Source organism: Lissotriton helveticus, chromosome 12 (assembly GCF_964261635.1).
Source record: "Lissotriton helveticus chromosome 12, aLisHel1.1, whole genome shotgun sequence".
Taxonomy (NCBI): Eukaryota; Metazoa; Chordata; class Amphibia; order Caudata; family Salamandridae; genus Lissotriton; species Lissotriton helveticus.
The window spans coordinates 518,774,417-518,786,686 of NC_136073.1; positions in this window are offsets into that span (position 1 = coordinate 518,774,417).

Genomic DNA, 12,270 nt, shown 5'->3' on the forward strand with positions numbered 1-12,270 from the left:
GCAGTAGTTTGTATTGCAACTGCAAGCACAGCATATATCCGGTTATTACGGTGGACACTCCGTACCTCTCTTAATAACTTTAGTTTAGTAGTAGTACGTCATTCATGTGTGGGTGTATCACTGTTCACTCAATAATAAGCAAAGCACCTAAAGTCATCCCATATGTCATCAAATACATCCCATGTGAAGTGATAGATAATCAAATTATTTAGCTTCTTCATTTTCCTTTTCTAGTACTCATTTGCACTGTAGGGTGAAAGGTAAATTAATTAAGCAGTAGCCCTTGTAACAGAGTATTCTCAGTGCCACCCGTAATAGAAAAGTAATAGCGTCACCACCTGCATGTACTGGACCGGTACAGTAACGCAAGTCTGTCTCACACATCATGGTGTGCGTCTGTTTTTCTCGGGTGCAAGTTCACTGCGCTGGCATTCTGCCGGCTTGCATAAGATAACGTACCAATTTTCCTAAACAAGAGAGAAGAAGAAGAATAAGACTGGTGTACTGTCATAGTCGACTGTAATGGAAGTCCATAGTGGTCGTAGAATTTGTTCATTAAACTCCCACTAATGTTAGAGCAAGGATGCAGAAGTGGGAGGTTAGATAGATACTGTCCTCAATAGTTATGTACTGTGCTTTCAATTTGCTACTTGTACTGTGACACAACTTTCGGCTCAATCACTTTGTGTTATTAATGTTAAGGAGCATTGGTTACAGACTATGTCTTTCTTTCTTCATATAGTTGCTCCTTCCAAATCGACATCACGGAGGGAGCAGGCTCGAATGGCCCGGCAACGGAGGCTGGATGCCACTGTCGCCGAATATCGGCGGCTGGTGGCCCTGGAGGAGGAGGACACGCAGTCAACCGGTGGAACCACAACATCCTCCACTGGGACAGCTGCATCCTCCTCCGTGCCCCCACGGGGTGCCAGCCAGCGCAGTGCTCCAGCGGTACGGAGCCGGGCTAACAAAGCCAACCGCCACCGCCAAGCAGCAAAAAGACCAGCTGCCCCCCACAGGAGTTGCAAGGCACGCCAGCGCCGCCTAGGAGTCAGAATGTCCTACCTGGAGCAGGAGGTCCTTAGGTACAAGAACTTGGTGGAGGGCCTCCGCTTCGACCATGCCACCCTCCGCAAGGAGTATGATGCCCTGGCCGCAAAATTCACCAGCACCCTCCAGTAGTGGAGTGTCCCTTGCCCTTTTTTTAGAGACTTTTGGGGGGTGGGATTTGGGAGTTGGGTTCTTTTTGGGACTTTTCAAAGACAATCGTTGGGGTTAGGGAGGGTCTTGAGGGAGATTATTTTGTTAGGGCTACATAAATATACTTTTTTAAACTTTATCTGACCATACCTGTTTTTTACTGCTTTTCAGTCTGGTGGGTGGGGGTTTAACAGTAAGTTTGTTTTCCTGAAGAGTCCTAGGACTTTAGTAGTACTACCGTCAATCTCTCGTCTAGTCCTAATACTCCATTATACTACCTCCCACCAAACGCTTATCTTACCTGTAATTTGTGTTAGAAATTAGGGCTAGGCCCAGGGCTGGCTCCACGGGAAATGGGGATTAAGGTTGGCAATCCTGGGCGGATGAAATTTCCTCGTTGCGGTGGTACTAGTGGTGTGACACAGTGGCAGTTGCATGCATATGGAAAAAAAGAAAACGAAACCTGGTTTGTCCTTACTGTAGCATTACAACGGTTACGGTACGATAGAGAATATAGCAGGTGACAGTACACTAGAACAGTGCCACAATGTAGCCTAACAAATGGTAAAGTATTGCAAGTATAACTAGTACTTTCGTTGAATTTATTTGACATTGGCTCCTACTACTACAAGAAATAGTACTGAAGCTGAGTAAGTCTAGAATATATCCTCGTATTCCTTCACCAGCCTGTTGCTATGACCTTATCCTCCCCAGCAAGTGTGTGGAATTATTGATGTCATTTAGTCAGACATCAAGCAAAACCACACAGCCCGGGGGAAGAGGGTTAGGGTTTGGAAAATGGATGGGAATGGGGGTTTCTTTTTGGGTAGGTTTTGTTGAGAGAAGAAAAAAAAAGCACAGCATGGACAAACAATAATTGAAGATAAAGAAATCTTTGGGTACAAACTAAAGCTAACCACATGCAGTCACACTCATAGAAGAAAACAATGGATACTGTATCTGTATTCTGTATGTTGTTGGAGTTGTCCTGTTGAATTTGGTAAGTAAGTTGCATGCAGCAAACAATTCCTCTTATTAGCGGCACTCCTCCATTCCAGCTGACGCTTCGTCCATCAATGTTGGTGACCAGTGACCACTGACAGAAGACACCCTGTCCACTGCCTGCCTGGCGGATGTTGACTGAAACCCGGCCTGTAATTATTGAACGGAAAACAGGAAGTGCTATTACAATATCACTGATAAATAAATATAAGGTATGTACGCTGTGTGGTGCAAAAAGTCACACTTTGATTTTCCTAATAGACAGTACAATATTTTTGAAATTGCGTAATCTGTCTGAGTCACCTTTTAAAGGATAAATAAGTATGGCCAAATTAATTTAGCGGATCTTTCCCCTCAAGCTAGGTGTACTGTTAACTGTGTTTTAGAACAAAATTAGACCTTCAAAGCAATGCTCCCACCAAGACCCTTACTAAAGCCAGTCGCAAAAATGTAGAAGACCCCCAATCAGATCTCAAAAAATGAGGCCTAGCACAAAAATGGTGACAAAACGTACTTTGAAAGTAAAAGTAGGCCCAAATATACCCTTACCCGCCGTGGATTGTATTCAAACCACTTGCAAGCAAGCAAAAGTATCCATAGCCAGCATCGCTCCAAGAGTGCTCTAAGACCCCAGAAGAACTCAGATGCAAAAATCTAGAACACCCCGAAACACATGCAATCCTGCTGCTAGGGCTAACCCTAACGAACCCTAAGTTACAAAAAGTGCCAAAAGGCTTTTCCTTATGGATTTTGTCCAAACCACTTCTATCCGGTATTAGACCTTCCCAGGAATGCCCCAAGAGACCCGCCAACCCACCCGCAAAAAAGCACGCGACAACACCCCCAAACAGCCAAAAAGCAAAATTTCATACTTACAATATCTCTCGGCCTTCGGTCCAAACGCGCTGTGCAGCTAGGTCATCATCATAACTCCTGTTTTCCACCACGGATTTCCTGAAAAGCAAATGCAATCAAGATTAGACTGTCGCAGCAGTGCTTCGACAGAGACCCCGCAACCCACCCACAAACACCAGGAAGCCCCCCAAACAGGCCCTCGAAAACGCTACATTGAGCAAGATGTCAGAAGAAATAGCAAAAAAAAGGCTTTTCCTTATGGATTTTGTCCAAACCACTTCTATCCGGTATTAGACCTTCCCAGGAATGCCCCAAGAGACCCGCCAACCCACCTGCAAAAAAGCACGCGACAACACCCCCAAACAGCCAAAAAGCGAAATCTCATACTTACAATATCTCTCGGCCTTCGGTCCAAACGCGCTGTGCAGCTAGGTCATCATCATAACTCCTGTTTTCCACCACGGATTTCCTGAAAAGCAAATGCAATCAAGATTAGACTGTCGCAGCAGTGATTTGACAGAGACCCCGCAACCCACCCACAAACACCAGGAAGCCCCCCAAACAGTCCCCCGAAAACGCTACATTGAGCAAGATGTCAGAAGAAATAGCAAAAAAAAGGCTTTTCCTTATGGATTTTGTCCAAACCACTTCTATCCGGTATTAGACCTTCCCAGGAATGCCCCAAGAGACCCGCCAACCCACCCGCAAAAAAGCACGCGACAACACCCCCAAACAGCCAAAAAGCAAAATCTCATACTTTCAATATCTCTCGGCCTTCGGTCCAAACGCGCTGTGCAGCTAGGTCATCATCATAACTCCTGTTTTCCACCACGGATTTCCTGAAAAGCAAATGCAATCAAGATTAGACTGTCGCAGCAGTGCTTCGACAGAGACCCCGCAACCCACCCACAAACACCAGGAAGCCCCCCAAACAGGCCCTCGAAAACGCTACATTGAGCAAGATGTCAGAAGAAATAGCAAAAAAAAGGCTTTTCCTTATGGATTTTGTCCAAACCACTTCTATCCGGTATTAGACCTTCCCAGGAATGCCCCAAGAGACCCGCCAACCCACCTGCAAAAAAGCACGCGACAACACCCCCAAACAGCCAAAAAGCGAAATCTCATACTTACAATATCTCTCGGCCTTCGGTCCAAACGCGCTGTGCAGCTAGGTCATCATCATAACTCCTGTTTTCCACCACGGATTTCCTGAAAAGCAAATGCAATCAAGATTAGACTGTCGCAGCAGTGATTTGACAGAGACCCCGCAACCCACCCACAAACACCAGGAAGCCCCCCAAACAGTCCCCCGAAAACGCTACATTGAGCAAGATGTCAGAAGAAATAGCAAAAAAAAGGCTTTTCCTTATGGATTTTGTCCAAACCACTTCTATCCGGTATTAGACCTTCCCAGGAATGCCCCAAGAGACCCGCCAACCCACCCGCAAAAAAGCACGCGACAACACCCCCAAACAGCCAAAAAGCAAAATCTCATACTTTCAATATCTCTCGGCCTTCGGTCCAAACGCGCTGTGCAGCTAGGTCATCATCATAACTCCTGTTTTCCACCACGGATTTCCTGAAAAGCAAATGCAATCAAGATTAGACTGTCGCAGCAGTGCTCCCAGACCCCAAAACTCACCCACAAACACCCGGAACCCCGCCAAAGAGCACCTCAAAGGCAAGCAAGTCAGCAAAAACGGCAAGAAATTTCTGCCTCATATTTGGTCCAAAACACTTTTATCCGTTATTAGAGCTTCACAGCAATGGGCCCAGAGCCGTCAACTCACCCGCAAAGAAGTAGAACACCCCCACAAGTGCTGAGTCTTTCTTCATTGGGCGTAATCCAGCCCTCTGCTTTGAGGGAAATAGGAGGAGGAGGATAGAGGAGCATGTTCTTCTGAACTTGTGAACCTGAGGAATGTAGACTGCGGCACCTTCAAATCAATAAGCAAACAAGTGAAGACAGTTCTGCTGATGGGCTTGTTTTTGTGATTAGGTGATTAAAGTTTGAATTAAATTAACTGTGCAAAACAAAGAAAGACAGACACACAGGAATAAAAGTGAATAAGGACGAAAAAGAAAGTTATTGATTCATTGTCTCATTTTCAGGGCTCGGTGTCAGGGAATAAGAAGAAGATTTCGTCATCATACTCTGCGAATTCAGGCAGGATGAGGTCAGCGTCACCGAACAGAGAACAAATCCCCTCATCTACGTTGCCGTCCTCCTCGTCTTCATGCGGCGTGCTTTCTCGTACTTTGTAATCTGGTGGTATGAGGTGCTGATTCATCTTGATCATTGTTAGCCTCTCCACATTTTTGGGCGAGAGGCGGCTCCGTTTGGGAGTTACAATGCCACCAGCAGCACTGAAAACACGTTCAGAAGACACACTTGCGAGTGGGCAATACAAATAGTTTATAGCCAGGTTGGAGAGCTGTGGCCACAATTGTTTTTTCCCATGCCAATACTGCAATGGCTCATCATTAAGAAAGACCTCTGTTGAGTCATTCAGATAGTCCTGCACCATCGACTCAAGGTCCTCAACGGTTCCTCCACTTTGCTTACTTTTTGCTGTGCCTGTGACCTTTTTTCGAGAACCATACCCAAGCAAAGTTAGCCAATCCTCTTCAGCAGCCACTGTTACTCTTGTGTGTGGTGCAGATGATCCGGTTGCCGGTGTCTTTAACGGCTGAGAGGTCACTTGTGCCACAGCCACAGGTGCAGAAGTGGATTCTTTTGACTGGGGATGGCCTGCTGATGCTGATGTACTGCCTTCTCCTTCAATATCCTGCCGTTCTTTTTCAAACCTCTTGGCTGACCAGGCTAGCCAACGTTTGTACTTTTTAACATCTTCATCAGCAAAAGAAAGGAATGCTTGGCCTGCCAGCGCCTTTTTGTAGCGTGGATCCAGAATAGTAGCACAAATGTAATGCTGTTCTGAGTTGATCTTTTTAAGACGTTCATCACCACGTAGGCGCTCTAATAATTTCTCCGACAAAAGAAAAGGGTCTTTGTTTTTTTCATCTTTTTCTAACTCAGAAGACACCGCCTTCAGTTGGTGCTCCAGCATGCACAACAATGGGATAGCTTTTCTCAAATTACAGTCCTCTTGGATGACTGCACGCGTGAAGAACTCAAAAGGACGAAGCATGTCTGTCAGGCTTTTAACTATGTCCCATTGCGCCGCACCCATCCGCAGGTCCTTCTGAGCTGTACCCTCTTTTAAGAAATAGTGATCGAGTACCGTATACTGCTCATACAGACGCTCAAGCATGTAGAAGGTTGAGTTCCAACGTGTTGCCACCTCCTGGATGAGTGCTTTCACTGGCATTCGACGTTCAAGTAGCAGGCTCCTCAGATGCTTCCGGGCCTTAAAAGAATGGCTGAAATGGTTGCACATTTTGCAGCAGGTGGCCATTACCTCGCACGCTGGACTGTCTTTATCACTCAAGAATTTTTGAACTACCAGGTTGATACAGTGCGCCAAACACGGCACTCTGAAATAGTCACCCAGCGCCATGGCCTTAACTACATTGGGGCCATTATCCGTGGAAACATAACCAATCCAGCGTTTTTTTGGGGACAGCCAGTGAAAGACCTTTTTGTTAAACTCGTCCAAAATGTTTTGTGATGTGTGACTTTTCTCCAAGCCAAACATGGCTAGTGTTGCATGTTTCCGAGCAAATTTAAAAACTTGGTCCGGGTCAACACCTGCGTTTAGCTTTGCTTTAACACCTGAAAAAAAGACCCAGTGTGCAGTGATGCACATGTATTCAGCGCCTGCTCCACTGGTCCACATGTCTGTTGTCAGATGTATTGTGTGAACAGTACTCTTCTGCAAAGCTGCCCCAATCGCCTCCAGCACATCTTCATGTAGTGCTGGAACCGCAACTCTGGCAAAATAGAACCGGCTAGGAACCTTCCATTTAGGGCAGAGCGTTGCCACTAATTCTAGAAAACCTACTGCTTCTACAAAAGAAAAAGGGAGAAGGTCCACAGCTAGCATTTTAGCCAGCTTAGTGTTATACAGACGCGTCAGTGGGTGGTTGCGTTCATATGGCGCGTCTGAAGAAAACATGGTTCTAATGTTGCCCTGGACCAAGCATTTACGGGATGATAATGACTTCGTTGACCCAATTATGCTCGCTGGTGAACTTTTGCGCGTTGGTGTCTCACTCGCTCCAACACTCTTAGTGTGCCTCACATGGGGTGTGCTGCTGACAGGGGTACTGGGTGTAAGTGAAGTGTTTGACACGTCTTCTTCCTCCTCGTCATCATCAGATGAAACATCAACGTTTTCTTGACTTCCAATTCGGGCTTCCTTGATCGCCTTTAGGTGCGCAAACCATTGGACAGTGTGCTGTCTCCTAAGATGACCTCTCTCGCCTCCGGTACCATAGTTGGTACCAAACTTACCACGCCTAACTGCAACCTTACTAATGGTACAAATGGCAAACTTTTCCCTTTTTGGGCAAACAGTAAAGAAGTCCCAAACTGGGGACTTGAAGTGTCTGTGTGGGCCGGAGGAGGCGGCGATACTGGTGGTGGTCATGCTGCGAATGCCGGATGAAGTGGAGGATCTGGATTGCCCAACTTTTGTACGTTGTGCACTTTCACCGCCACTAATTAAGGTCGAGGTGGATGGAGGTCCCTTCTTGCCAGAAAGAAATATGGAAGCGGTACGAGTTGGTGTACTACTTAACTCCAATGATTGTGGTGGTGTTTCCACTGCCTCCTCGTCGACAACATCATCATCATCACGCTCAGCAGCTTTTCGGGCTAGGGTCAAAATGTCTGTTTGCTGCATGCCCGCTGGGGCTGCAGTGACCTTTATGATGACTGGGTCGTCGTTGTCAGAGTCTTCATCAGCAGCAGTATCCGCCACTTCTTGCTGAGCCTCATCATCACACTCCATAACTCTGAGACTTTGGACGAGCTTCCTTTTACGCTTAACTACCTTTGTCAGATCATGGTGTGCCTCACTCTCAGACGGCAGTGGTGCTGGTACCCAATTTTGATCCGTATCATCAGAAGGAGGTGTGCTTGAAGAAGATGTAGACACCACCCTTGATCTCTTCCTTGCTAGGGGTGTGGAAGACAATGAATGATCATCAGGAGGAGTGTCTTCCTCAAATGATACCTCGCCTTGATTGTCGATTTCCTGATGTGCCCCTACTTCGGGAGGAACAACTATTGTGGGCACTTGTGACCCTCCATGCACCTCTGCTTGCGCATCTCCTTGCGCTGCCTCTCCTTCCACATGTACTTGGGCTTGTACTTGCACATGTGGTTTTTGTTGCGGCTGTGGTTGTTCAACACTCGTCAGATGAGTTACAACAACCTGTGTTGATTGAGGGACATTGCTGCTACTTTCTTGCGATGAGCCAACATCACTGGTCGATGGTGATTGAACAACTAGACTAAGTGCCTCTGCAGCACTGAAGGGCTTGGACTTAAGTTGGCGTGGTGGTGGCACTGAGCCCAATGGAGCAGGGGTGCTGCTCCCAGCTTGGTCCCCAGCAGATCCCGCTGCTGCTGCAGGCATACTTTTTTTTTTACTCCAAAAAAAAAAAGGGGCGGCCGGCACACCAGTCTCCTTGGTAACTTGCTTCTTCTGCTCCTTACTGGCAACTTTCTTGCTAGAGGAGCTACGGGTAACTTTTTTTGGGGCCATCTTCTTCAGAACAGCAGGCAGCAGTTGCACGAGTTGCAGAGTTGTCTGTGTCCAGACGAAACGTCGCGTGACGTTATGCTGCACACACACACCGCTGCAGGACTTCTTCCTGGCACTGGTGGTTCTCTAGAGTCTTGTGCACCTAAAAGCAATGGAAGACAGAGGAACATCAGTTCAGTTATACACCCCAAAAAATGGAAAAACACAGAAAAATAAGCACAATCCCATGCCATCCATGATGTTTACATTCAAGACACCCCACAGAAAGACTAGGCCCATGCAACACTCACTACCCCTGGGGATAATGGATGAAAAGTTGCCTGTACCAGCCAGCACTCAAGATGGCCACCACCACCACCCACATGGCCAGTCCACATCAACAGTACACCCCAAAAAAACAGAAAAACACCCAAAAATCACCACAATCCAATGCCATCCAGGATGTTTACCTTAAAGAGAGTGAGACCCCCACAGGCACACTCAGTCCATGCACCACTACCCCTGGGCAAAAGGCCACACCAGCAGCCCCACAAAAACGACAAAAAACACAAAAAACAGCACAATCCCAGCCCATCCATGGCCTCAATGGTGTTTAAATTCAAGAGGACACCCCACAGAAAGACTAGGCCCATGCAACACTCACTACCCCTGGGGATAATGGATGAAAAGTAGGCAAAATAAGTGCAGGCCTCAGACACTGCCTCTCTTCAAAATGGCCCCTTGCACCCCAAGCACATGTTGCCTGTACCAGCCAGCACTCAAGATGGCCACCACCAACACCCACATGGCCAGTCCACATCAACAGTACACCCCAAAAAAACAGGAAAACACCCAAAAATCACCACAATCCAATGCCATCCAGGATGTTTACATTAAAGAGAGTGTGACCCCACAGGCACACTCAGTCCATGCACCACTACCCCTGGGCAAAAGGCCACACCAGCAGCCCCAAAAAAACGACAAAAAACAGCACAATCCCAGCCCATCCATGGCCTCAATGGTGTTTAAATTCAAGAGGACACCCCACAGAAAGACTAGGCCCATGCACCACTCACCACCCCTGGGCAAAGGGCCCCACCAGCAGCCCCAAAAAACGACAAAAACCACACAATTCAGCACAATCCTAGCCCATCCATGCCCTCAATGGTGTTTAAATTCAAGAAGACACCCCACAGAAAGACTAGGCCCATGCAACACTCACTACCCCTGGGGATAATGGATGAAAAGTAGGCAAAATAAGTGCGGGCCTCAGACACTGCCTCTCTTCAAAATGGCCCCTTGCACCCCAAGCACATGTTGCCTGTACCAGCCAGCACTCAAGATGGCCACCACCACCACCCACATGGCCAGTCCACATCAGCAGTATACCCCAAAAAAACAGAAAAACACCCAAAAATCACCACAATCCAATGCCATCCAGGATGTTTACATTAAAGAGAGTGAGACCACACCACAGGCACACTCAGTTCAAGCACCACTACCCCTGGGCAAAAGGCCACACCAGCAGCCCCAAAAAAACAAAAATCAGCACAATCCCAGCCCATCCATGGCCTCAATGGTGTTTACATTCAAGAAGACACCCCACAGAAAGACTAGGCCCATGCAACACTCACCACCCCTGGGCAAAGGGCCCCACCAGCAGCCCCAAAAAAACGACAAAAACTAAAAAAATCAGCACAATCCCAGCCCATCCATGGCCTCAATGGTGTTTAAATTCAACAAAACAGTTGTATCATGCACCCATAACCAACACTGGTCCTACTGGATACTGTGGCTACCCACAATATATTTTATTTAATGTTCAGAAAAAGTTCCAAAATTGTAGTTGCAGCAACTGTAATGCCCCAAACAAACTTACTTGTGAAAGTTGATTTCTAATCCAAAAGTGATCCAAAGAAAGTCAAAAAGGCCTCAAATCCAAATATCCAGCAGCACCCACAAAATGTAATCCTTCCAGGTCAAGGTCCAAATGAAAGTGACCAGCACATGAAGAAAGCACTGGGAGGAGCCTGCTGGACAGGAACAGGAAGTTGGAGACTGTGGGGCACTTCCTTCCTCCCCCCCCAAAAATGGACTCCTTGCAAAAAAAAAGGCCATGCAAATGTCAACCTGAGGAGTGATTCTGATGAAAATCATCATTTTCTGAAGGTTTATCCTGTTTGCTGGTGGATTTCTTGTGCAGAATTGCTAAATCTCTATTTCGCAAGTGCGAGATTGTTCCTTTCCCCCGCAACTACGTGTTCGCAATTGCGAACTCTCGCGAGGCGTGCTGTGCAAGGTGGCAAGCCGCGATTACGTATTCGCGGATGCCAAACTCCCGCGGGATCCCGCAGCAAGATCCAAAATGGCGCAGCACTCGCAAAATATGATCGAGAAAAACAACTCGGCAAACGCTGAATGACGGAAAGTGAACGCCGTGCACCACGCCGCGCGCTGCAATATTGTATCACCAAGCAAAAAATCCGCCGAGAGCGAATTCACGGTTTTTCGACAAATTCGCGAGAGTTCGCGGATTGCGAATTTGCCGAAAATCCGAAAAATCCGCGAGCGGAGCGGATTTTACGCCCATGCTTAAAAGGGATGCAGGACAAGCTATACTGACATACCACAGTTTAGACTAGGGGGCCATAGAGATAAAGAAGGAATGGTACAGCAATGCTACTGATTTTAATGGAGAATGCCACAGTAATAAGCTTCCGTCGGCACAAGATTTCCAGGTGGAAACCCTGGTATGGCATAAGACTGTGAGGTCACATGCTGATGAGTGAAATGGGTGACCAGGATTCCAGGAGTGATATAACAAACAAACAAATATATGAAATAAACAATCAAGAGAAAGCCCATACCAAGGGTTACCAGGTAGGGAGAAAATAAGCTGCAGGGATTAAACACTTTGGCCCTGATTACGTTCTTTAGTGGACTTGCATCCGCCCGACACCGTATGGGTCTGGAAACCGCCCCACCATAGGTTGGTGATTCAGACCTCACAATTAGGATGTGACCTCCCACAAGTGGTCAGAAACATCCTTTTTGCTTTGGCTGTTTTTGCAGCAGGTTGAAAAGACCTGCAGCACAAGTTGCCATGATCAAATGGATGTTTTAAATATTCCTACACCATGTGGAAGGCCATCTCACGGTGCCTTCCACACGGAGAGGGATGTTTAGGGGGATACCATAGGTGCCACCCCCAGGCTCCATAGTGGAGGCACAGAAGCCAAGGGGGTCCTGCTACAGGCCCCCGAAATCATTTTCGAATAGTCTTTCCATGTCAGAAAGGCAGACATGGAAAGGCTTTCAGAAAATGACATCATAATCCCGGCAGCGGAGCCGCTGTTATTAGGGGATTAGGGTGTCTTTCCAATACACTGGCTAGCTCCTTGAACCCATCGGAATTCCCTCCACCCCATGCCTCTGCCCCTGCATCGTAATATTGCGGGCGGATAGCAGGGGCAGGAGTTGGTGGGTACGTCAGTGTCATACCCACTGACATGATAATCAGCCCCATTGTGTTAACTAGTATGAAGCAGAAAAAAACAAT